The sequence below is a fragment of the Aethalodelphis obliquidens genome, unplaced genomic scaffold (genome assembly GCF_003676395.1).
Source record: "Aethalodelphis obliquidens isolate GAN/ISIS:26980383/991018 unplaced genomic scaffold, ASM367639v1 scaffold4, whole genome shotgun sequence".
Classification (NCBI taxonomy): Eukaryota; Metazoa; Chordata; class Mammalia; order Artiodactyla; family Delphinidae; genus Aethalodelphis; species Aethalodelphis obliquidens.
In genome coordinates this window covers 62401398-62429039 of record NW_020837948.1, presented here as the reverse complement: position 1 = coordinate 62429039, position 27642 = coordinate 62401398, and the positions used below count along the sequence as shown (strand labels likewise).

Genomic DNA, 27642 nt, shown 5'->3' with positions numbered 1-27642 from the left:
GCTGTCTCCATCACTTCAAACACAGGTGCAGGACCATAGGAGAGACCCCAACCCTGGGATGCTATTGTTGGATCGAAGAAGAGATCCCACATTTACAAAACCAGAAGGGAGGAGCTAAAACGTGCCTTACACACTACCCACTCCACCCCTGAATTTCACAGATGAGGAAATTGGGTTATGAGGTATTCCTGTGATCACACAAGATACTAATCAAGGCATTATTGGAACCCTGAACTCAACTGAAGACAATTTAAGAAAAAACAACAACAAAACTCTTTTCTTGCCTGGGAATGAATGAATTCATTTGTCCTTACCGAATGCATATATTTACTGAGTGTCTGCCTTGTGCCAGGTAATGGGGATAACACAGTAAACAAAAAAAAAAGAAGGGCCTGCTCTCAAATGGGGGTAGCATTTTATCTAGGTCAGCGAAGACTTTCTGATAAAGCAATGTAGGAGCAGAGAGGTAAAGGGAGGGAGGGAGTCACATGGGTCCCTAGGGCAATAGTGTTCTAAGAAGCAGAGCAGTGTGTGCTTGGCATGTTCCAGGTGAGAAGCCATTGTGACTTGTCTGGAGGGGGAAGAAGGGACAAGGGACTAGAGATGAGATGAGAGATCGGGGTGGGAGTGGGGGTGGCCAGATCATGCAGGGTCTTGCATTTTACGGCCAATGAGATGGGAAGACACTGAGGAATTTTCAGCAGAACTGGAGTATAATCTATGTCTTTAAAATGTCAGTCTAGATAGTATGTGGGGAAGAGACTTGTCAGATCAAGGGGAGACGCAAGGAGGGAGCTAATGCAATGATCTAGGAAAGGGATGGGAGCAGTTTGGACTAGGGTGATAGACATGAGGTGATGAAAAGTAGTCAGATTCTGAACATATTGTTACAAGACTGCTGACAGAATGTGAGGATTGATTGAATGTGAAATGTGAGGGGAAGAAGGGAGTGACAGATGAGGTCCAAGTTTTTGGCCTGACTAACTGAAAGATTGAAGTGGACACTTACCAAGAAAGAAGAATGAGAGAAAGCAGGTTTGAAGAGGAAGGTCAAGAATCTTTCTGAACATGCTAGTTAGATCTGCCTTTTAGAAATCGAAGTGGGTCATCCAGCAGGCCAGTGGACACACAGGTGTGGAGTTCAGAAGAGAGGCTGGGGGGCATCTGCACAGAGGTGGCATACTGAGTCATCCGACAGCATGTGAGGGCAGACAGAGAAGAGCCCAGGACCGAGCCCAAGTTCAAGTACTAGGTTGCCCTTCCCAAACATCACATGTGCACTTTAACTGAAGACTTTCTGCAGACAGTGGCTCTTCTTTCTCCTTCACCATCAGCTGAAGGACAATTCCCTGGGAGAATGTCAATGAGCCTCTCCTTTCTACTTCAGGAAGCAGCACTCCCCTTTCAGCCTGCTTCCCACTCCAGCAGGAAGAATGGTGAAGGGACAAAGGAACCAGCCCAGAGAACAGGAGCACTGCCACTGTGGAATGGTGAGTACGAGAGAGAAGTGACACCTCCCAGACCTCTCCTAGACATCGATGACTAAGCCATCCCCAAACAGAATAGGCAATGAGAGAAGCAGAGGCAAACCAAGTCAGCAGGTGAGCAAACTTCTTGATAAGGGGCACATCCTGACAAGGGAGGGAGTCTGATCACAGCCCAGAGTGGTGATGGTCATGTCCTTCATGCTATAAGGGATGACTGGCTATAAGGGCCGAGAGTTACAGATACTGCAAGTTGAACCATTTTTGTTGCCAAGGACAGAGCAACAGCAGCAGGTCCTGACACTCAGCTGAGGCAGGGGCTTCAACTGGGCTCTGGGAAACCCCTTATGGGTTATTTAACTTCTCCAAGAATTGGCTTTCTCTCTACTATGAGTTGGAAATGGTTAAATGGAGCTCCTTTATGGAGAAAATTGTTCAGAAATAACTTATGAAGAATTAGCTTCTGAGTAAAAATAGCATCACCACATTAAGTTTTAGACAGTTAAAAATAGGTAAACTCCCATTGTGATGAACTCAAGGAACTTGCCAATTATTTTAACGAACTAAAATGGTGTAAAATTAACACATTGCTAGAAACCAGGTTCCAGGTTGAGGGATCTGGAGGAGAAAGAATGCCAACATCCGGCTTCTGTTAATAAATCCACAAGCAAAAGGGAATTGAACCCAGCAGGGGAAAGAAATATCAAGAATACACAAATACATATATTCCCCCTTTCTTTCACTGGATGCTGGGCCTTTGTTTTATGTGCTTTTTTTAAATTAATTCTTTGGAATATGATATGGCACCTAATTAGATGGCTAGTCTTTCTAGGTGGAGAATAAGAGTTACTGAAGAAAAATCACTTCTATTAGAACAAACCTGCTAGGAAAAGCTCAGCTATCCTGTCATCCACAAGGCAGGTAGCACACAATCAATTTCTCTTAGTGAAGAGAGAGAAACAAGGAGCAGTGTCACACAGAACTTGTGCTTGAACTTGAACATCAATCATTTATTTCTCTTATATGGGCAGTAACTCTATCAGATGATTATTGCACATGATTGACTGAAGACAGAGCAAGAAAGCACTGTTTGCAGAGTATAACAAAACAGCCATAAGTTATCATTCTGAAGTCAGAGAGAGAGATATGTCCATATCCTAGCTCTACAAATTTCTAGCTGTGTGACCTTGAGCAAGTTGCTTTACCTCTCTGTGTCTTGTTTCCCTCTTCCTTAAAATGAAGAAGTAGCACCTATCTCATAGGGTTATGAGAATTGAATATGATGATAAAATGTACAGTACTCAGTACATACCTGAAAGCAGCTATTAACTAATTATTATTAATTAGTAATATTAATTATTAATTAATTCATATAATAAATCATGCAAAATTTTTTACTGTCTAGAAAATTTTCTTATAATGATATTTATTGTGTTGGAATTTAACTGAGAAAGACATCAAGAGACATCTGAAATGCCAATGCAGCTACCCAGGGGTTCTCTGGTAAACTCAGATCCCTAACGGGCATTTATAAAAGAAGGAAAGAAGGATACAGAACCAGAGCAAGCTGTTTTTAGTAGCATAAACTGAGTGCTTGGCAATATAACATACAAAATGAATGAAGGTTTGCCTCATAGAAAAAAAGATCAGATTTGTGGCTATCAGGCGTGGGGGGGAGGGGCCACGGAGAGGGGATTGGATGAAGGTGGTCAAAAGGTATAAACTTCCAATTATAAGATAAATAAGTAACAGTGACAAAGACAAAAAAATTTTAATTATCTCTTTAAGGAAAAAGTATATGATATTGATGAAGTACTGTAAGACACCATCAGTATTCTAACTAAAACTTGCCACTTGAAATTTCAAAGATGAAATGATACTTAACAAAAAGCAAGAATTGGGAAAATCGCTTCAATGGCAGAATTTGGATTAATGTGTCTTCAACATCCTGCGGAGAGGGAGGCCCTTCTGGAGTAAAAAGGCACTGACAACATTGTTCACTTATCCACATTCCAGCAAGGATGGCTGGCTGGCTGCTGGAAAGGGATTGTACACAACAGGCCAAGGGATTAATATAGTATGATGCACATAGCCACGATGCGAGAATTTTTTGGTCAATGTTTAGCAAAATCATTATGTTGGAGAACCCATTTACTATTTTGTTATGAATTATACATTGATTAGGGTTGCCAGATTTAGAAAATAAAAATACAGGGCATCTGGACTTCCCTGGTGGTGCAGTGGTTAAGAATCCACCTGCCAATGCAGGGGACACGGGTTCGAGCCCTGGTCTGGGAAGATCCCATGGGCTGCGGAGCAACTAAGCCCGTGCACCACAACTACTGAGCCTGTGCTCTAGAGCCCGCAAGCCACAACTACTGAGCCCACATGCCACAACTACTGAAGCTCGTGAGCCTGGAGCCCGTGCTCCACAGCAAGAGAAGCCACCACAATGAGAAGCCCACACACCACAACGAAGAGTAGCCCCCGCTCAATGCAACTAGAGAAAGCCCACATGCAGCAATGAAGACCCAACACAGCCATAAATAAATAAATAAATATTTTAAAAAATACAGGGTATCCAGTTAAATTTAAATTTCAGATAATAATAATAATTTTTAGCATAAGTATGTTCCATGCAATATGTGGCTACCCATCACTAGGCCACCAGTAACTTGTCACTTAAGTAGGACCGGATGCAGGGAAGGAAGCAACTTCCTTCAGTTTTGGCAGACAGCACAAGTTCTGTGTGACACTGCTCCTTGTTTCTGAGGAAGGCATTCAGCATTGATCACTTCCACTGAACTAGTCCAGTGGTTTCTAAACACACACACGCACACACAAGAGTTATTTAGAAACAACTTTTGATGTGAAATCCTAACATGTTAAACAGATTTTTTTCTAAAAGGAGGGTAAGGACCTCTGGTTGAATGGAGAAGTTAGGGGTAGGATGGAGGAAGATGGACGGTCTAGATCTCTGCCCACTTACCATCATCTCTGCCCTCACAGCAGCCCCAAAGGATCTCCTTGGAACAAAGGGACTCTACAGAACAGATGTAGAACATCAATCATTTATTTCATCAGGCCCACCAAGTCTTACTTAAAACTGAATGGCCAGATCCACTTAATGTAAGCCTTACTTGTACATGTCCTTGTCTATGCCAGAGTTTCTTCTTACTGCAGACAATGTCATCAAACTCCCACAAGAGAGACACTGGAGTCCTATTTGACTCATCTCAGTCCTTCTTCTGCCATAACCATTCTGTTCCCACAGTCTGCTCTTTTTTACTTTGCAACAACTGTGCCTCTGTGACATGAAAGAAGCAGCTAAAAACAGAAAAACTCTCCCCAACAATTCATCTTATCCACATGGTAACAATTATCTAGGAATTGAAATAAACTTCCAGACGCTTTAAGTAAATTTTCTAGTCATCCTCTAGATACTTACTAACACAAAGACATAGCCAACACTCTCCACTCAGCCCTTCCTCTCAGAGTTGGTTTAGAAGAATGTTCTCATCGTGGGTACAAGAAACACTGCTGTCACACAGAAGTCTTTTCCCTCACCCATTGCTACAACTATCTGCAAGGCTGCCATGCCATCTCCTGCAGACCCACCTCCATTTGGTATGTGAGGAATGTACTTGAACACACTTTTCAGGTTTATTCAAATCCTTGTTATTCTTGCCCTCCATAATGTATTTTCAACATACTTCTCCCTGGCCCCTGTCTGGGAGTAATCATCCACTATGATTTTACCCCAAGCCATTCTCCACAAAAGACCTTATATTTTTGAAAGAAGCACCACAGAGCCATTCCCAGAGCACATGGAGAACATCCCTGACCAGCTTAAAAAGCCAACTTCAAACCAATGGACAGCTACTTTTCATTTAAGGATATATGTCCATTCAGTTTGCTCATTTAAAGTTATGTGCCTACAAAAAAGCTACTAAAACTAATTAGTGAATTTAGCAAAGTTATAAGATTCAAGATCAATACACAAAAATCAATTGTATTTCTATATACTAGCAACAGAGAATCACAAATTGAAAAATAATAGTACCGTTTGCAATACCATCCCAAAAAAGTAAAATAGGTAGGGATAACTCTGACAAAAGATTATGCAATACCTGTACTGAAAATGACAAAACAATGCTGAGACCAATTTTTAAGGACATAAATAAAACCATGTTCATGAATTAGAAAACTCAATAATGTTAAGATACTAATTTTCTGCAAATTGATCTAGATAGTCAATGCAACTCCAAGCAAATCCCAAAAAATCAGCATACTAATTTGAAAATTCATATGAAAATTCAAAGGACAGATAGCAAAAACAACTCTGACCAAAAAAGAACAAAGTTGGAGGACTAACAGCACCTAATCTCAAGACTTATTATAAAGCTACAGTAATCAAGACACATGGTATTGGTGGAAAGACAGACAAACAGATCAATGAAACAGAATAAAGAATTCAGAAATGGAATCATAAACATACCCATTTTTGAAAAAGGTGAAAAGGCAATTAGTGGAAAAAGGATAATCTTTTCAACAAACGGTGCTGAAACAACTGGATTGTCATATGCAAAGGAGAAGGAGGAGAAAAAGAAGGGGGAGAACTTTAATCCATATTTCTACACATGTAATAATTAATTCAGAATGGTTCATTGACCTAAAACTATATGAGACTAAACCTAAAACTATAAAACTTCTAGAAGAAAACATATGATAAAAGCTTTGTGATCTTGCATTAGACAAAATTTTCTTAGATAATAACACCAAAATCCATAATCCACAAAGGAAAAATAAATCAATATATTAGATTTCATCAAAATTAAAAACACACACTCGTCAAAAGACACTGCTAGGGTAATTAAAAGAGAAACCACAGAATGGAGAAAAGTACTGACAAATCAAATATTTGATAAAGGACTTGTAACCAGAATATATAAAAAACTCTTAAAATCAATAACAATAAAAGCAACTCAATAAAAAATGATCAAAAGGTTTGAACAGACACATCACCAAAAAAGACATATGGATGGTATATAAGTACATAAGGAGATGTTCAACATTATTAATCATTACAGAAATAAAAATTAAAACCATAATGGAATGCCGCTACATATCTATTTGAATAGCTGAAATTAAAAAGAGTGAGTACACCAAGGGTTAGTGAGGATGTACAGAACACATAATATTTATATACTTCCTACAGGAATGTAAAATGCTAAAATTGTTTTGGAAAACAGTTCGACAGTTTCTTAAATAAACATATACCTACCATATATCCAGCCATTACATTCCTAAGTATTTGCCTAAGAGAGCTTAAAGCACATGTTAATACAAAGACATGAACATGAATGTTCATAGTAGCTTTACTGCAATAGCCAAGAACTAGAAACAATTCAAACACCCATCAACAGATGAACAGATAAGCAATCTGTGGTATATCCAACCAATGGAATACTATTCAGCAGTGAAAAAGGAATGACCTGTTGAAACATGCAATAACATGAATAAATTTCAAAATAATTATTCTGAGTGAAAGGAGTTATACTCCCCCCCCAAAAAAAGAGTAGGTGCTGTATGATTCCATTTACAGTAAGTTCAAGAAAATGCTAATTAATCCATAATGACAGAAAGAAGATCAGTGGTTGCCTAGGGACAATGAAATAGGGGGGATTACAAAAGGTTACAAGAAAAGTTTTGGAAGTGATGGGTGTACATATCTTGATTATGGTGATGGCTTCAAACGTGTATACGTGTCAAAATACATCAAATTGTATACTTTAAAGATATGCAATTTAGGGCTTCCCTGATGGCGCAGTGGTTGAGAGTCCGCCTGCCGATCCAGGGGATGCGGGTTCATGCCCCGGACCGGGAGGATCCCACATGCCGCGGAGCGGCTGGGACCATGAGCCGTGGCTGCTGTGCCTGCGCATCCGGAGCCTGTGCTCCACAGCGGGAGAGGCCATGGCAGTGGGAGGCCCGCGTACTGCAAAAAAAAAAAAACGTGCAATTTATTGTGTGTCAATGAAACTTTGACAAAACTGTTTCAATAATTTATTAGTGGAGTACAGTTGACTTACAATGTTGTGTTAGTTTCTGGTGTATAGCAAAGTGATTCAGTTTTATATATATGTCTGTGTGTGTGTGTGTGTGTGTGTGTATAAAGACTATATATATTTACTCTCTTTCATATTCTTTTTCACTATAGGTTATTACAATATATTCAATATACTTCCCTGTGCTTGTCTTGTATCTATTTTTTTAATTTTTGAATTTTATTTTATTTATTTTTTTATACAGCAGGTTCTTATTAGTCATCAATTTTATACATATCAGTGTATACATATCAACCCCAATCGCCCAATTCATCACACCACCACCCACACCACCCCCCATGTCTTTACCCCCTTGGTTTCCATATGTTTGTTGTCTACATCTGTGTATCAATTTCTGCCCTGCAAACCACTTCATCTGTACCATTTTTCTAAGTTCCACATATATGTGCTAATATACGATATTTGTTTTTCTCTTTCTGACATACTTCACTCAGTAAGAGAGTCTCTAGATACATCACATCTCAAGAAATGACCAAATTTCGTTCCTTTTTATGGCTGAGTAATATTCCAATGTATATATGTACCACAGCTTCTTTATCCATTCATCTGTTGATGGGCATTTAGGTTGCTTCCATGACCTGGCTATTGTAAATACTGCTGCAGTGACCATTGTGGTGCATGTGCCTTTCTGAATTATTTTCTCTGGGTATATGCCCAATAGTGGGATTGCTGGATCATATGGTAAATCTATTTTTACTTTTTTAAGGAACCTCCATACTGTTCTCCATAGTGGCTGTATCAATTTACATTCCCACCAACAGTGCAAGAGGGTTGGTTCCCTTTTCTCCGCACCCTCTCCATCATTTGTTGTTTGTAGATTTTCTGATGTTGCCCATTCTAACTTGTGTGAGGTGATACCTCATTGTAGTTTTGATTTGCATTTCTCTAATAATTAGTGATGTCGAGCAGCTTTTCATGTGCTTTTTGGCCATCTGCATGTCGTCTTTGGAAAAATGTCTATTTAGCTCTTCTGCCCATTTTTTGACTGGGTTGTTTGTTTTTTTAATATTGAGCTGCATGAGCTGTTTATATATTTTGGAGATTAATCCTTTGTCCATTGATTCGTTTGCAAATATTTTCTCCCATTCTGAGGGTTGTCTTTTCATCTTGTTTGTAGTTTCCTTTACTTTGCAAAAGCTTTTAAGTTTCATGAGGTCCCATTTGTTTATTTTTGTTTTTATTTCCATTACTCTATGAGGTAGATTAAAAAAGAACTTGCTGTGATTTATGTCAAAGTGTGTTCTTCCTACGTTTTCTTCTAAGAGTTTTATAGTGTCCAGTCTTACATTTAGTTCTGTAATCCATTTTGAGTTTACTTTTGTGTACGGTGTTAGGAAATGTTCTAATTTCATTCTTTTACATGTAGCTGTCCAGTTTTCACAGCACCACTTATTAAAGAGGCTGTCTTTTCTCCATTGTATATCCTTACCTCCTTTGTCATAGATTAGTTGACCAAGGTGCGTGGGTTTACCTCTGGGCTTTCTATCTTGTTCCACTGACCTATGTTTCTGTTTTTGTGCCACTACTATATTGTCTTGATTACTGTAGCTTTGTAGTATAGTCTGAAGTTAGGGAGTCTGATTTCTCCAGCTCTGTTTTTTCCCTCAAGACTGCTTTGGCTATTCGGGGTCTCTTGTGTCTCCATACAAATTTTAAGATTTTTTTGTTCTAGTTCTGTAAAAAATGCCATTGGTAATTTGATAGGGATTGCATTGAATCTATAGATTGCTTTGAGTAGTAGAGTCGTTTTCACAATATTGATTCTTCCAATCCAAGAACATGGTACACCCCTCCATCTGTTGGTATCATCTTTAATATCCTTCATCCATGTCTTATAGTTTTCTGCATACAGGTCTTTTGTCTCCCTAGGTAGGTTTATTCCTAGGTATTTTATTCTTTTTGTTGCAATGGTAAATGGGAGTGTTTCCTCAATTTCTGTTTCAGATTTTTCATCATTAGTGTATAGGAATGTAAGAGATTTCTGTGCATTAATTTTGTATCCTGCAACTTTACCAAATTCATTGATTAGCTCTAGTAGTTTTCTGGTGGCATCTTTAGGATTCTCTACGTATAGTATCATGTCATTTGCAAACAGTGACAGTTTTACTTTTTCTTTTCCAAGTTGTATTCCTTTTATTTCTTTTTCTTCTCTGATTGCCAAGGCTAGGACTTCCAAAACTATGTTGAATAATAGTGGTGAGAGTGGACATCCTTGTCTTGTTCCTGATCTTAGAGGAAATGCTTTCAGTTTTTCACCACTGAGAATGATGTTTCCTGTGGGCTTGTCATATATGGCCTTTATTATGTTGAGGTAGGTTCCTGGTATGCCCACTTTCTGGAGATTTATCATAAATGGGTGCTGAATTTTGTCAAAAGCTTTTTCTGCATCTATTGAGAAGATCATATGGGTTTTCTTCTTCAATTTGTTAATATGGTGTATTACATTGATTGATGTGCGTATATTGAAGAATTCTTGCATCCCTGGGATAAATCCCACTTGATCATGGTGTATGATCCTTTTAATGTGTTCTTGGATTCTGTATGCTAGTATTTTCTTCAGGATATTTGCATCTATGTTCATCAGTGATATTGGTCTGTAATTTTCTTTTTTTGTAGTATCTTTTTCTGGTTTTGGTATCAGGGTGATGGTGGCCTCATAGAAATGAGTTTGGGAATGTTCCTTCCTCTGCCATTTTTTGGAAGAGTTTGAGAAGGATGGGTGTTAGCTCTTCTCTAAATGTTTGATAGAATTCACCTGTGAAGCTGTCTAGTCCTGTACTTTTGTTTGCTGGAACATTTTGTTTTTGTTTTTGTTTTTGCGGTATGCAGGCCTCTCACCATTGTGGCCTCTCCCGCTGCGCAGCACAGGCTCCGGACGTGCAGGCCCAGTAATCATGGCTCACGGGTCCAGCCACTCTGCGGCATGTGGGCTCCTCCTGGACCAGGGCATGAACCTGTGTCCCCTACATCGGCAGGCAGACTCTCAACCACTGCACCACCAGGGAAGCCCTGTTGGAAGATTTCTAATCACAGTTTCAATTTCATTACTTGTGATTGGTCTATTCATATTTTCTATTTCTTCCTGGTTCAGTCTTGGAAGGTTATACCTTTCTAAGAATGTGTCCATTTCTTCCAAGTTGTCCATTTTACTGGCATACAGTTGCTTGTAATAGTCTCTTAGGATGCTTTCTATTTCTGCGGTGTCTGTTGTAACTCTCCATTTTCATTTCTAATTTTATTGATTTGAGTCCTCTCCCTCTTTTTCTTGATGAGTCTGGCTAATGGTTTATCAATTTTGTTTATCTTCTCAAAGAACCAGCTTTTAGTTCTATTGATCTTTGCTATTGTTTTCTTTGTTTCTGTTTCATTTATTTCTGCTCTGACATTTATGATTTCTTACCTTCTGCTAACTTTGGGTTTTGTTTCTTCTTCTTTCTCTAGTTGCTTTAGGTGTAAGGTTAGATTGTTAATTTGAGATTTTTCTCATTTCTTCAGTAGTCTTGTATAGCTATAAACTTCCCTCTGAGAACTGCTTTTGCTGCATCTCATAGGTTTTGGATCATCATGTTTTCATTGTCATTTGCCTCTAGGTAGTCTTTGATTTCCTCTTTGATTTCTTCAGTGATCGCTTCGTTACGTAGTAACATATTGTTTAGCCTCCATGTGTTTGTCTCTTTTACGTTTTTGTCCCTGTAATTCATTTCTAATCTCATAGCGTTGTGGTCCAAAAAGATGCTTGATATGATTTCAATTTTCTTAAATTTACTGAGGCTTGATTTGTGACCCAAGATTTGATCTATCCTGGAGAATGTCCTGTGCGCACTGGAGAAGAAACTGTAATCTGCTGTTTTTGGATGGAATGTCCTATAAATATCAATTAAATCTATCTGGTCTACTGTGTCATTTAAAGCTTCTGTTTCCTTATTTATTTTCATTTTGGATGATCTGTCCATTGGTGTAAGTGAGGTGTTAAAGCCCCCCACTATTATTTTGTTACTGTCGATTTCCTCTTTTATAGCTGTTAGCAGTTGCCTTATGTATTGAGGTGCTCCTATGTTGGGTGCATATATATTTATAATTGTTATATCTTCTTCTTGGATTGATCCCTTGATCATTATGTAGTGTCCTTCCTTGTCTCTTGTAACATACTTTACTTTAAAGTCTATTTTATCTGATATGAGTATTACTTCTCCAGCTTTCTTTTGATTTCCATTTGCATAGAATATCTTTCTCCATCCCCTTTCAGTCTGTAGGTGTCCCTAGGTCTCAAGTGGGTCTCTTGTAGACAGCATATATATGCCTCTTGTTTTTATATACATTCAGCAAGCCTGTGTCTTTTGGTTGGAGCATTTAATCCATTCATGTTTAAGGTAATTATTGATATGTATGTTCCTATGACCATTTTCTTAATTGTTTTGGGTTTGTTTTTGTAGGTCCTTTTCTTCTCTTGTGTTTCCCACTTAGAGAAGTTCCTTTAGCATTTGTTGTAGAGCTGGTTTGGTGGTACTGAATTCTCTTAGCTTTTGCTTGTCTGTAAAGCTTTTGATTTCTCCATCGAATCTGGATGAGATCCTTGCCAGGTAGAGTAATCTTGGTTGTAGGTTCTTCCCTGTCATCACTTTAAGTATATCATGCCACTCCTTTCTGGCTTGTAGAGTTTCTGCTGTGAAATCAGCTGTTAACCTTATGCACGTTCCCTTGTATGTTATTTGTTGTTTTTCCCTTGCTGCTTTTAATAGTTGTTCTTTGTCTTTAATTTTTGCCAATTTGATTACTATGTGTCTCGGCATGTTTCTCCTTGGGTTTATCCTGTATGGGAATCGCTGCGCTTCCTGCACTTGAGAGGCTATGTCCTTTCCCATGTTAGGGAAGTTTTCAACTATAATCTCTTCAAATATTTTCTCTAGTCCTTTCTCTCTCTCTTCTCCTTCTGGGACCCCTGTAATGCAAATGTTGTTGCATTTAATGGTGTCCCGGAGGTCCCTTAGGCTGTCTTCATTTCTTTTCATTCTTTTTTCTTTAGTCTGTTCCACAGCAGTGAATTCCACCATTCTGCCTTCCAGGTCACTTATCCGTTCTTCTGCCTCAGTTATTCTGCTATTGATTCCTTCCAGTGTAGTTTTCATTTCAGTTATTGTATTGTTCATCTCTGCTGGTTTGTTCTTTAATTCTTCTAGGTCTTTGTTAAACATTTCTTGCATCTTCTAGATCTTTGCCTCCATTCTTTTTCCGAGGTCCTGGATCATCTTCACTATCATTATTCTGAATTCTTGTTCTGAAAGGTTGCCTATCTCCACTTCATTTAGCTGTTTTACTGGGGTTTTATCTTGTTCCTTCATCTGGTACATAGCCCTCTGCCTTTTCGTCTTGTCCATCTTTCTGTGAATGTGGTTTTTGTTCCACAGGCTGCAGGATTGTAGCTCTTGCTTCTGCTGTCTGCCCTCTGGCAGATGAGGCTATCTAAGAGGCTTGTGCAAGTTTCCTGATGGGAGGGACTGGTGGTGTGTAGAGCTGACTGTTGCTCTGGTGGGCGGAGCTCAGTAAAACTTTAATCTGCTTGACTGCTGATGGGTGGGGCTGGGTTCCCTGCCTGTTGGTTGTTTGGCCTGAGGCAACCCAACACTGGAGTCTACCTGGGCTCTTTGGTGGGGCTAATGGCAGACTCTGGGAGGGCTAACACCAAGGAGTACTTCCTAGAACTACTGCTGCCAGTGTCCTTGTCCCCATGGTGAGCCACAGCCACCCCTCACTTCTGCAGGAGACCCTCCAACATAGCAGGTAGGTCTGGTTCAGTCTCCTCTGGGGTCACTGCTCCCTCCCCTGGTTGCCGATGCACACACTACTTTGTGTGTGCCCTCCAAGAGTGGAGTCTCTGTTTACCCCAGTCCTGTCGAAGTCCTGCAATCAAATCCCACTTGCCTTCAAAGTCTGATTCTCTAGGAATTCCTCCTCCCGTTGCCGGACCCCCAGGTTGGGAAGCCTGACATGGATCTCAGAACCTTCACTCCAGTGGGTGGACTTCTGTGGTATAAATGTTCTCCAGTCTGTGAGTCACCCACCCAGCAGTTATGGGATTTGATTTTACTGTGATTGCGCCCCTCCTACCGTCTCATTGTGGCTTCTCCTTTGTCTTTGGATGTGGGGTATCTTTTTTGGTGAGTTCCAGCATCTTCCTGTCGATGACTGTCCAGCAGCTAGTTGTGATTCTGTTGTTCTCACAAGAGGGAGTGAGAGCACATCCTTCTACTCCACCATCTTGGTTCAGGGCTGTTGTATCTATTTTATATATAGTAATTTTTATCTGCTAATCTCAAACTCCTAATTTATCACTCTCCCCCCTTCCCCTTCGGTAACTGTAAGTTTGTTTTTTATGTCTATAAGTCTGTTTCTGTTTTGTAAATAAGTTCATTTGCATCAGTTTTTAGATTCCACATATAAGTGATATCATATGATATTTGTCTCTCTCTGTCTGAGTTACTTCATTTAGTATGAAAATCTCTAAGTCCGTACATGTTGCTGCAAATGGCATTATTTTGTTCTTTTTTATGGCTGAGTAATATTCCATTGCATATATGTGCCACACCTTCTTTATCTATTATCATTCATGTTGATGGACATTTAGGTTCCTTCCATGTCTTGGCTACTGTAAATAGTGCTGCTATGAACATTGGGGTATAAAAAAATTTTAAGAAGTATTTAGGAAAAAGAATTAATTGTTATTTGGCCTGGTCTCTGCAATGTCCTATTTCAACAACTATTTGGCAGCCAAGAATTATATGACAACAGTCTTAATCTTTAGTGAGGCTGTTGAAAAACATCAAATGGAACCGAATTCATAACTGATAGAAAAACACCTTCAATTCACCATCCCCACTGTCTTATTTACCTTACTCAGATGCCCAGAGCTGCCTACAAAGATTCTTTCCTTCTCCCTCTAAACTCCCCCACATCCCCTCTTCCTTAGCCTTGCCCAAGAAACTGACTGTGGTCTTTTCCCCATGTTTCCCTACCTGCCTGGGTGTATTCTCCAGTCACTCTGCCATAGCTTCCACCAGTACTTTTTTTTTCTTCAACATCTTTACTGGAGTATAATTGCTCTACAATGGTGTGTTACCTTCTGCTGTATAACAAAGTGAATCAGCCACACATATACACATATCCCCTTAACCCCTCCTTCTTGCATCTCCCTCCCATCCTCCCTATCCCACCCCTCTAGGTGGTCACAAAGCACCGAGCTGATCTCCCTGTGCTATGCAGCTGCTTCCCACCAGCCATCCATTCTACATTTGGTAGTGTATATATGTCCATATGTCCTCTCACTTCATCCCAGCTTACCCTTCCCCCTCCCTGTGTCCTCAAGTCAATTCTCTATGTCTGCATCTTTATTCCTGTCCTGCCCCTAGGTTCTTCAGAACTTTTTTTTTTTTTTAGATTCCATATATATATGTGTTAGCATACAGTATTTGTTTTTCTCTTTCTGACTTAACTTCACTCTGTATGACAGACTCTAGGTCCATCCACCTCACTACAAATATCTCAATTTCATTTCTTTTTATGGCTGAGTAATATTCCATTGTATATATATATATGCCACATCTCCTTTATCCATTCATCTGTCAATGGACACTTAGGTTGGTTCCATGTCCTGGCTATTGTACATAGTGCTGCAATGAACATTGTGGTACATGACTCTTTTTAAATTATTGTTTTCTCAGGGTATATGCCCAGTAGTGGGATTGCTGGGTCGTGTGGTAGTTCTATTTTTAGTTTTTTAAGGAACCTCCATACTGTTCTCCACAGTGGCTGTATCAATTTACATTCCCACCGACAGGGCAAGAGAGTTCCCTTTTCTCCACACCCTCTCCAGCATTTATTGTTTGTAGATTTTTTGATGATGGCCATTCTGACTGGTGTGAGGTGATACCTCATTGTAGTTCTGATTTGCATTTCTCTAATGATTAGTGATGTTGAGCACCCTTTCATGTGTTTGTTGGCAGTCTGTATATCTTTGGAGAAGTGTCTATTCAGATCTTCTGCCCATTTTTGGATTGGGTTGTTTGTTTTTTTGATATTGAGCTGCATGAGCTGCTTGTAAATTTTGGAGATTAATCCTTTGTCAGTTGCTTCATTTGCAAATATTTTCTCCCATTCTGAGGGCTGTCTTTTCATCTTGTTTATGATTTCCTTTACTGTGCAAAAGCTTTTAAGTTTCGTTAGGTCCCATTTCTTTATTTTTGTTTTTATTTCCATTTCTCTAGGACATGGGTCAAAAAGGATCTTGCTGTGATTTATGTCATAGAGTGTTCTGCCTATGTTTTCCTCTAAGAGTTTTATAGTGTCTGGCCTTACATTTAGGTCTTTAATCCATTTTGAGTTTATTTTTGTGTATTCCACCAGTACTTTTATTTCTTCTCAATTCTAATCTCCTAGTCCTTCTAGTTCAGCATTTTTCTATTATCCTAACCAGGATAACTAAAATCTCAGAAGCCAAAAAGTAAAAATCATCTTTCTTGGAAGCAGAATAAGTAGGGACAGAGAGGAATGCTAATTTATAAATATATATTTTTTTGATTCTAACAGGTGGGGAGTAGAGGGGAATATCTTATTTAAAAAAGGAAAGATTGGTCCCAGGATCCGGTCTCCTCTCAGCATAGAGCCCCTCCCCCATCCTGGCATACCCTCCTCATTCATTCTCTCAGGCAAAGAGACTCAAGTTCACTTCATTCGGTCTTCCCATTCTGACTCTAAATTGCATCCCTATGCCAGAAACAAATTTCCCCTTCCTAATTCACCTTTCCCATTCCCTTTCCACAGCTGCTGCTCAAATAGCAAAATGCCTCTTCTCTGAACCCCTCCCCAAGCCACTTGAAGAGAAATGACCGATTTCATCATTTCAAAACATGTTACTGTCACAACTCCTTCTCCATGTGTCTTTTGACATGAATATAATGATGCAAATTCTTTATGAATTTAAAGGCTCTATTTCTTAAATGTTTGTCCATTTGTCTTCATACAATTAATATAATTAACCTATCCGCCTGCACCATTACTCTCTGAAGAAGACTATAAAGTTTTAGAAAACAAGGGGTCCATCTGTTTAATCACCACCCGCCTACTGCTTCATGTCCCAACATTATCAAACCAATTATAGTGCCCAGCCCACATCCACAGCCCACATCCTCTTTCATCCCCCTGAGCATTACCTCTCTCTAAAGCAGAGGTTGGCAAGTTTCTCCTGTAAAGGACAAAAGAGTAAATATTTTAGGCTTTGGGAGCCATATGGTCTCTGTCACAACTACTCAACTCTGCCATTATAGTGCAAATGCATACACAATACATAAACGAGTAAGTGTGGCTGTACTCCAATAAATTCTTATTTTGAAAAACAGACAACAGGCCAGATTTGGCCTGCAGGCTGCAGTCTGCCAAACCCTGGTCTAAAGCATCCTGCCTTCCAACCTCCATCTGGCTAGCTCCTGGTTTTCCGACAAGACTCATCACAAGTTATCTTCTTGAGAGTACTTTCTCCTATACCTGGGTAGGTGCATCCTTTCTTTGTAGTCCTGTAGCATATATACCAAAGTATTTTGCAGGGGGAGGAAAAGCTTCTTCCCCAAGCCTGATGTTTCCTTCCACATGGAGGGAGTTCCACATCCATGACACTGCTGGCCCCTCTCTACTCCCACAAACTCTTCCCATGGGAGATGGAGCAACTTGGAGTGGGCTTACTCTTCTTGTTGGTGGGAGCAAAACGCCCACAGAGAACACATATTCTTCCCACCTCCCGATGCCATGAGGGGGCACTTCTAGGAAAGCCCTGTCTATCCAGTGCTGCCTGTGCCTGGGTGCGTAAATCTCTTTCCAGATTTCTCCATTATCAGTAACAGTAATATTTTTATCACTATCTGACTTTTGGATTATCTCTTAATTGCTTCAGAATTCTAGAGGGAGTCAGGGGAGGTATTTACTAAGCCCCACTCACTGCAACATAGACCACTCGCCACAGTACTCAGCATGTTACTTACAAGTATTCTTTGTATATCTTCTTTAACGTTAGTCAATGATTCTCAGGGTAGACCTTAGTCCCCTGGAGGGCCCTTCCAGTGACCATGAGCAGACCCAGAAATGCAAGTCTTCTTTCATACTTATAGCACATGACACACTTTCTATTAGCTTTTATTTTTACCTACAACCTAACGTTCCTTACTAATATCCTACCAGTGAGTTAGCTGTACTTTCTAAGTTGAAGCTATGAATAGAGTTTACTGAATCTTTAATTCAGTATCGGGTTAAGTCTGGCAGCCACTCATTTGGAAATACTGCAAAACTTTTGCATGAGCACACAGGACAGAATCACAGTTTTCAGGAAACACAATTTGTGAATCATGTATCACTGATGCTGTCTACAATTGGTCATGGTTTCCAACTACTGCTATTCGCTTTTGGCTTTTGCATTATACATCACAGTAAGTATAACATCTTTATGAATTTATTGTGTGTCATTTGGGTAACCTTACAATGTATATTAATGCATATTTGTCCATCTGGAGGGCAGAATAGGGTAATAATTAGAGTACAGGCTCTAAAGTCAGACTGCCTGGTTTTTATCCCAATATCACCACATACTAGCTGTGTGACTTTGGGTAAGTTATTCAACCCCTTGTACTTCAGCTTCTTCACCATTAAAATGGGAGACTAGTACCTACGTCATAAGGATACTGGGAAGATTAAATGAGATAATCCATGGCTTAGACCACATAGATAGCTATTATTACGTTATAGTACTATGCACAGGAATAGGACATTTGGCCTCTAATTTTCCAGTAACTAGACTTTAAGCTATGTATAGATGCAGTTCAAATACAAATCATTCATAAATCTATTGCTAAAGCAGATATATCTATAATCCTCCCAAAATTTGTTTACATTGCATGTTTCATTGGTGATATGTTTTATAGTACATATTTGTTTGGTACGTATTGTCTGTCTCTCTACTAGAACCTCATAAGGCCAGAGACTTTTCCTTATCTGTGGGTTGTCTACTAGAGCCCCAGTGCCCAGAGCAGTGCCTGCCTGGCACATAGTAGGCTCTCAGTAGCTTTTTAAATAAACTACTATGCTAACTATGAATCTATACCACATAATTTGCAGTATAATATTGAGTTTGGTGTAATAAAATTACTAGATGATCAAACTTTTGGTATTGTTTTTTACCTTAAAACCAAATGTTTAAGCTCATATTGTCATTGTAGTAAATAATGAGTGATTTGTATATATTCTGCTGTAATTCTTTGCTATAACTGAATTATTTTCCACTAAGAACATGTAGGATAGGTGACCAGGGTTCTTTTGCAAGGTCTGAGCAGGCCACAGCGAAATAAAGAACTGTGTTTTTCAATTCAACAATGCAAAAGTATTTTCAATGACCCAGCAGTTCCAGTTCTACACAATATGCCCAAAAGAAATAAGTGGGAAAGTCCATCTGTACAAGAGTGTTCACAATGGCTTTGTTCATAATAGCTAAAAATTGGAAACAACCCAAATATCCATTATAGAAGAATAAATTCATGGCAGAATACTTATGCAATGGAATATTATGCAGCAATTTTTTTAAACCCAATATAAAATAAAAATTAAATTAAAAAACAAAAAAACAAACCATGTAGTCTTACGTGTAGTAACATGGATGAATTTCATAGAAATAAAGAGGAGCAAAAGAAGCCAGATAGCAGAGATAACACAGAGTATGGTTCTTTTTTTTTTTGGCTGCACCACACAGCATGCAGGATCTTAGTTCCGCGACCAGGGATCGAACCCGTGCCCCCTGCAGTGGAAGTGCAGGGCCTCGACCACTGGATTGCCAGGGAAGCCCAGTGTATGAATCCTTTTATATGAAGATTCAACTTATATGAATTTATATGAAGTATATTCATTATAGACAAAACCAATCTGTGGAGAAAGAAGTCAAAATAGTGGTTATCTCTGTTGGGGGAATGTGAGGGGGCAAGACAAAGCCTTTTAGGATATGGAAAACGTTCTAAATTTTAATTTGGGGCCAAGTTCAAAGGTGTGCATGTGTGTTGCTGTGTGTACGTGTATAAACTTATTGAGTTGTACACTTAAGATCTATTCAAATCTTTATAGTATGTATGTTATACGTGGATGTGTGTGTGTGCGTATTTTTTTTAAGACATAGAATAATTCCTGTATGCCTGACATTTAGCTGGGCCCTGGAGACATCCTGATGGAAAACACAAGACTGGCCTTCCCCTCGGTAAGTATATCTCTGGTGCTAGCTCAGTATCTGTGCTCAGTGAATTGGTGGGGACCTGAACTGAGCGCTTTTCTGTACACTAACCACTTAAACTTTTAAAAAATACTATTGCTGATACTAATGGCAACCACGTTGCTTTATATTTATTTGACAAACATATTTTGTTTCATTTTAGGCTTTTTCAGTCTGAGGTCATCACGATGCCTCATTACGGAAAAATCCCAGAACATTCACCCCCCTCCAGCAAAAGAACTCCATGCACTTTCACCTGCAGATTTCATAATTGATTCTCTGTGCTGCTGGCATTCTCCATATCCCACAGAGCTGTGCGCTAAAATCCAGAGCAATGAACACACCTAAGAAAAATGACGCTTCTGAGCCTACCCCATGGTGCAGTAAATTTGAAAGTACTCTTAATAACAATCAGGGGCAACATTGACTTTAATGGTCCTCAAATCCATCACGTAATTTCATTAGCCACCCAGCACAGATGCAAAAAGGGGTGATGTCATACTTTTTCCTCTTGCTCTGAAACCCGAGTCAGGCGCCAGAGATGGAAACTAGTTTTAGAGACTCTAATCGGATTAAAGCTTCTGGCAGCCACTGATCAATAGGTGGGAGCCAGAGGAATCCCAAAATGTGCAAAGCCCTCTCAGGCCCCTTCACGGGCACAGCCTCACTCAAGCAGAAGGGAGGTTCAGGTCTGCAAATGGGGAAAATCAAGATGCTGTGTCCAAAGGCACTGTGCTATTTCCAGTTTTCCCCAGGACCCAGGTCCACATGGGAGAGCGGGGTCATCACTGAAGCAGCAGCCTCAAATACTACTCCGTGATCTAACTTCTCACACGCCATCATATTGGAAACCAGCAGTTCAAAGCCTGGGCTTTGGAATCAGCCACAACTTGATCCAAAACCTAGCTCTTCCACTGACTACTTTAACCCTGAGAGAGCAACCCTACCTCTCTGAGATGCAGCTTCCTCGTCGCAAGGTGCAAATAACACCACCTACCTCACAGAGGTGTAGTGACAACAAAGAGCTCGTGTGTGTTACATGCTCGTGACAGTCCCTGGGCCTATGTATTTACCTGCTCAATAAACGAGAGCTAAGAATGAAAAGAAATGATCACCTGTGATGAAGAGCCACCAATAATCATTCTAATTCATAGAAGTCTGAAATTCCCCCTCAAACAAGAGAGAACATTTTAGCCTCTATCATTTTACTTATCTCAACTTTCCCATCTCTCAAAACTTAGCAGGAGCAAGAAGCCGGTGCCTGGATGTGCTTCTAACCTCCAGGTTGCTTTAACAAGAACTTCAGTAACATGGCAAAATACAATGACCTCATCATCCCAGTGTTGCAGCAGTAAAAAAATCAATGCTACTTAAAAAGCCTGACAATCAATCAAGGTCTAGCCAGATATCTGTGGAAGTCAAACAGGCCCGTATAAAAACTGATTCACCTAGGGATCTCATTAAAGGTCTGCAGCAGTATTTCCCTGATGTAAGCCGGGAGTTTTCATTTGGGTTGTTTTTTCTTTTTTCAACTATGGAATCCCTGTGAGATCAGGGCTATACTTCTCCCCTGCAGCTGGCTTCGGAGCACTTCTATTAGATGAATGTCCTCACTTGCATTACCAGTGCAAACGGTCATTCATGTGTCAGTGTCATTCCACCCTCCCTTGGTGACTGGTACTCTCTCCTACTGAAAGCATACTCTGCTTTAGTCTGGAGGAAGCTCTTGAAAAAGTAATAAACACGTTTTATTTTTATTGCACTATACAAAGTAGTGTAGAAGTTATAAAGAGTATAATTTTAAGAGGATGCATTTGTATTCTACGGGCCTTTTTCTAAAACCCCATAATTCAAATATTAATGTAAAACAACTTTCCCCCTTCTGAGCTCAGGTCATTTTAAGAAATAGCACCTCTTATGGGCCAGGCATTCTTCTAGGCACTAGAGATTCAAAGATGGATAAAGCACAAGCCTTCTCCTCTCTGGGATTGTGTGAGACTAATAAGCACAGATACCACTAACTCCAGACCCAGTCCCTGAAAAACAAAAACAAAAACAAAACAGGATGAAAGACAGGGTGTGGCACACACCACATTTTTTCCCCTCTAGGAGTTAAAAGGCTACTAGACTCTGGATTATCCACTCCAGTACAATCAACTTAGAGTGGAAACTTAAACTAGTGTGAAAAATGGGTGAACTGGAATGAGAGGCCCCGCTGTTTCCAGCAGCATTAGCAACTTACTCATTGAGAAACTAAATAAAACTAAATTCAGGACCCAATTCTCAGCCTGCTCCACATCCCATGAATACATGGTGAGAAAGGGAATTAGCTTACACATTACAAATAATATATTCTTCAGCTCCTCAAGAGCATGCCTTAATTTCTTTAATTAGTCTCCCTATCTATAAGTATATTAATACCTATCTGGTAAGGTTGTTGTGAGACTGAAGTGCAACAATATATATAAAGTGTATAGAAAAGCACCCAGCTTGTATTAGGTACTCACTGAAAGACAGCTATAAGAAAACTCAGTTCCAAGATACCAAAAGGAGTGGTACCACAGATGCTATGCCTCCTGGCTAGCTTCTGCTTTTTCTTATTTTGAAGCAGGAAAAGCCGACTTTTCTCTAGTCACACTAGCCTAGAAGGATCTAACCTTAGCTACTAGCACAAGAAGGTCACTGGGACAACAAAGCAACCTTGAAAAGAGATCTAGAAACATATCCAACAAAAAACATAAAGTTGATTAGAATATCAGTAATCCCAACGATTACAAATAGGTTACGTTCTCTAATTAAAAGGTAAGAACTTTCAATCGCCAAGATATAGAAGCAATCTAAGTGTCCATCAATAGATGAATGGATAAAGATGTGGTATGTGTATATATAACACTCAGCTATTAAAAATATATATATATATTGAAATCTTGCCATTCTCGACAACATGGATGGACCTAGAAGGTATTATGCTAAGTGAAATGAGTCAAAGACAAATACTGTATGACTTGACTCGTATGTGGAATCTAAAACACAAAACAAATGAACAAACAAAACAAAACAGGAACAGAGTGACAGATACAGAGAACAAACTAGTGGTTGCCGGAGACAAGAGGGGTGGGACTTGGGGGGAAATAGTTGAAGGGGATTAAGTGGTACAAAGTTCCAGTTATAAATTAAATAAGTCACAGGGATGTAACGTACAGCATAGGGAATATAGTCAACAATATTGTAATAACTTTGTATGGTGACAGAAGGTAACTAGGCTTATTGTGGTGATCATTTTGTAATGTATATAAATATCAAATTACTATGTTGTATACCTGAATCTAACATAACATTGCATATCAATGACACTTCAAATAAAAAAAATAAGACGTTTCAGACTGATTCTTTTTTTGGGGGGGTGGGGAACGGGGGGAGGTACCACGCCGCTTGCAGGATCTTAGTTCCCCGACCAGGGATCGAACCCCGGCCCCGGCAGTGAGAGCACCAGGTCCTAACCACTGGACCTCCAGGGAATTCCCCAGACTGATAAAAAAAAAAAAGGCAAGCTCCAACTGCATGCAATTTAAGAGAGATTTATCTAACACAAGATAATACAAAAAGGTTGCAAATACACAGATGGCCCAAAGACAGACCAAGCAAATATTGTACAAATGAAAAGAAAGCATTATAGTAATATTAACATTAGCTCATACAGAATTCAAGGCAAAAACTCTATACGGAACAAAAAGTTGTTTCATATGGATAAACAATAGATTCATCAAAATATATAGCAACCATGAACCTTTTCACTCCCAATCTCGTGGCAGCAGACACATAATGAGTAACAGAGTGTTCAAAATATGTCAGACGCAGTTCTAAGCTCTTTACACACAGCAACTCATGTAATCTTCCCAAGAGCTCTATAAAGTAGATGATGTGGTTTTACAGGTGAGGAAACTTGTCAAGGCCTGTAGGCTCGTGAGGGTGGAGCTCCTATCCAAACCAGGCAGATGGACTGGCATCAGTACTCTTAACTTTCTACTACGCTCTCTCCAAAAAGTAAAAAGAAGTATTAGAAACAGAAAGAAAAAAAAAAAAAACCTCAAATGCATAGGTATAGTGAGAGAGGTTAAAAAACCATTCCCAAAATTTGTCATCTCAAGGTAACAAAAAATATAGAAAAGATGTGAATAACACACACTACAAGCTTGACTTCATAGCAAATCATTCTCTCTCTCCAAAGGGGAGAGAACACATTCTTTTCAAATGTCCGTGGCACATTTATTTAAAATAAAAAGAGAAAGATCATTTAATACTCCATGAAAAATTTCTCTGTAAATTTCTAAAAGTAGAACTCTTATAGGATCCCCCTTACTGATTAAAATGGAATTAAATCTAAAACCTCACTTTTCTAAATAACCCTTGCGTCAACGAGTAAATAAAAACGTAACTTATAAATTATTTGGAAATTAACGTATGTTGAAACACTAAATGCAAAATTCTATGGGATGGAGCCAAAATCTTACTCAGGAGAAAAATCATATCCTTAACTAAGTTTTTTCCTAAAACAAGAAATGTCTAGAATAAATATTTTTGGAACATTAGACTCAGAAGCTAGAAAAAGAACAATAAAATAAACGAAGGAAACCAATGAATTAGAAGGTTTAAAAGAACTAGAATTGCTGAGTAAAACTAAAACTAGTTCTTTTTTAAAAAAGCATTAAGGGGGCTTCCCTGGTGGCGCAGTGGTTGAGAGTCCGCCTGCCGATGCAGGGGACACGGGTTCATGCCCCAGTCCGGGAAGATCCCACATGCCTCGGAGCGGCTGGGCCCATGAGCCATGGCCACTGAGCCTGTGCGTCCGGAGCCTGTGCTCCGCAACGGGAGAGGCCACAACAGTGAGAGGCCCGCATACCACACACACACACACAAAAAAAAAGTATTAAGGGATGTTTGACAATCTAACAAAAGGGAAAAAGTTTGAGAACACAAGACTTCTTATATATCAATTAAAAATGAGAGAAGTAATCTCTTCCCAAAAAATAAGTAAAGACTCATGAACAAAGCAATTTCAAAAGAAGAAACAAACTGCCAAAAAACATATGATAAGTTATTCAGCCTGATTAGTAACTAGAGAAATGTCAATTAAAATAACAATGAAAAATCATTTTCCACCCTAAGATTTGCAAAAGTTGGTGAAGCTGCAAATACTCGTGAAGTGTAAATCAGTTTAACTTTTTGGAGGTAATAAATGAGACAATATACACCGAAGTTTTATATAAATATTCCTTTTGACCTAGCTGTTAGGCTTGTAGAAACTGCCCAAAGGAAATAAACAAATGGACAAAAATTAATGTACATGAGAGGCCTTTAAGATGGCAGAGGAGTAAGATGTGGAGATCACCTTCCTCCCCACAAATACATCAGAAATACATCTACATGTGGAACAACTCCTTCAGAACACCTACTGAACGCTGGCAGAAGACCTCAGACCTCCCAAAAGGCAAGAAACTCCCCACCTACCTGGGTAGGGCAAAAGAAAAAAGAAAAAACAGACAAAAAATTAGGTACAGGACCTGCACCAGTGGGAGGGAGCTGTGAAGGAGGAAAGGTTTCCACACACTAGGAAGCCCCTTCACTGGTGGAGACAGGGGGTGGCGGAGGGGGAAGCTTTGGAGCCACGGAGAAGAGTGCAGCAACAGGGGTGCAGAGGGCAAAGCGGAGAGATTTCCCGCACAGAGGATCGGTGCCGACCAGTACTCACCAGCCAGAGAGGCTTGTCTGCTCACCCGCCGGGGCGGGCAGGGGCTGGGAGCTGAGGCTCGGGCTTCGGAGGTTGGATCCCAGGGAGAGGACTGGGGTTGGCGGCATGAACACAGCCTGAAGGGGGCTAGTGCACCACAGCTAGCCGGGAGAGAGTCCGGGAAAAACTCTGGACCTGCCGAAGAGGCAAGAGCCCACTGTCTCAGGGGTCGTGAGGAGAGGGGATTCAGAGCCCTGCCTAAACCAGCTCCAGAGACGGGCGCAAGCCGCGGCTATCAGTGTGGACCCCAGAGATGGGCATGAAATGCTAAGGCTGCTGCTGCAGGCACCAAGAAGCCTGTGTGCAAGCACAGGTCACTCTCCACACCTCCGCTCCCGAGAGCCTGTGGAGCCCGCCACTGCCAGGGTCCGGTGATCCAGGGACAACTTCCCTGGGAGAACACACAGGGCACCTCACGCTGTTGCAACGTCACGCCGGCCTCTGCCGCCGCAGGCTCGCCCCGCATCCGTACGCCTCCCTCCCCCAGGCCTGAGTGAGCCAGAGCCCCCTAATCAGCTGGTACTTTAACCCTGTCCTGTCGGGACAGGAACAGATGCCCTCAGGTGACCTACACGCAGAGGTCAGGCCAAATCCAAAGCTGAACCCCAGGAGCTGTGCAAACAAAGAGAAAGGGAAATTTCTCCCAGCGGCCTCAGGAGCAGCGGATTAAATCTCCACAATCAACCTGATGTACCCTGCATCTGTGGAATACCTGAATAGACAACGAATCATCCCAAATTGAGGTGGTGGACTTTGGGAGCAACTGTAGACTTGGGGTTTGCTTTCTGCATCTAATTTGTTTCTGCTTTTATGTTTATCTTAGTTTAGTATTTAGAGTTTATTATCATTGGTAGATTTCTTTATTGATTTTGTTGCTCTCTTCCTTTTTTTATCTTAATATATAGATATATTTTTTTTACCTTTTTCTATTTATGTGAGTATGCATGGGTATGCTTTTTTTTTATTCAAACAGAAAGTCACAAAAGTTATAATCATCCTCATCACTTCACTCAGTCCCCTGTAATTAATTTTTTTATCTTGATCTTTTGTTAGCACTTTTATGAGTTCATCAGTTTTCCATTAGAGTTCTGAAAATGCTTATTCATTCAGTTCAGCAGTATAGTCAATTACCAGAAACCTGTACTTGTCAGAGTCTTTTCCATGAATTCCTTGAAGATTAAACCCTTTTACAGGAACATTTTTGCAAAAGCATCAGAGTACACCCAGAACTGTCTGTAAATGACAGAAGACTTAAAAATGACCACGGATAAAGATTTGATGAAAGTTCATAATAATGCAATTGACAAGGAAATTTAGTTGTTTCTGAGACATACATTTTAAAGTAATAACTAAAATTATGACTTATAACATTATACCAGAACATATAAGATTTTTAGAAATTATACCAGAACATATAAAATTTTTAGAAATTTCATGTAATGTCTGAAACATTTATATTAACATATTTCCATACAACTGACCCAATGAAAGTTTAGTATTAGTTGTTTTGCTTGTCTTTTTATACTGCAGGTTCTTATTAGTCGTCAATTTTATACACATCAGTGTATACATGGCAATCCCAATCACGCATTTCAGCACACCACCATCCCCACCCCACCGTGGTTTTCCGCCCTTGTGTCCATACGTTTGCGTTCTATATCTGTGTCTCAAATTCTGCCCTGCAAACTGGTTCATCTGTACCATTTTTCTAGGTTCCACAAACATGCATTAATATACGGTATTTGTTTTTCTCTTTCTGACTTATTTCACTCTGTATGACAGTCTCTAGATCCATCCATGTCTCTACAAATGACTCAATTTCGTGCCTTTTTATGGCTGAGTAATATTCCATTGTATATATGTACCACATCTTCTTTATCCATTCATCTGTCGATGGGGATTTAGGTTGCTTCCATGACCTGGCTATTGTAAATAGTGCTGCAATGAACATTGGGG

General features: G+C 39.9%; 1 long non-coding RNA gene across 1 annotated transcript; it reads left to right on the top strand.

Annotated features, from left to right (window-relative positions):
- The first annotated feature begins 302 nt into the window (after positions 1-302).
- On the top strand, positions 303-22536 carry LOC113617464 (uncharacterized). The gene is made up of 4 exons (XR_003431663.1): positions 303-352; positions 1388-1490; positions 19836-19886; positions 20062-22536. It is a non-coding gene; the product is annotated as an uncharacterized LOC113617464 (long non-coding RNA).
- The last annotated feature ends 5106 nt before the right edge of the window (positions 22537-27642 follow it).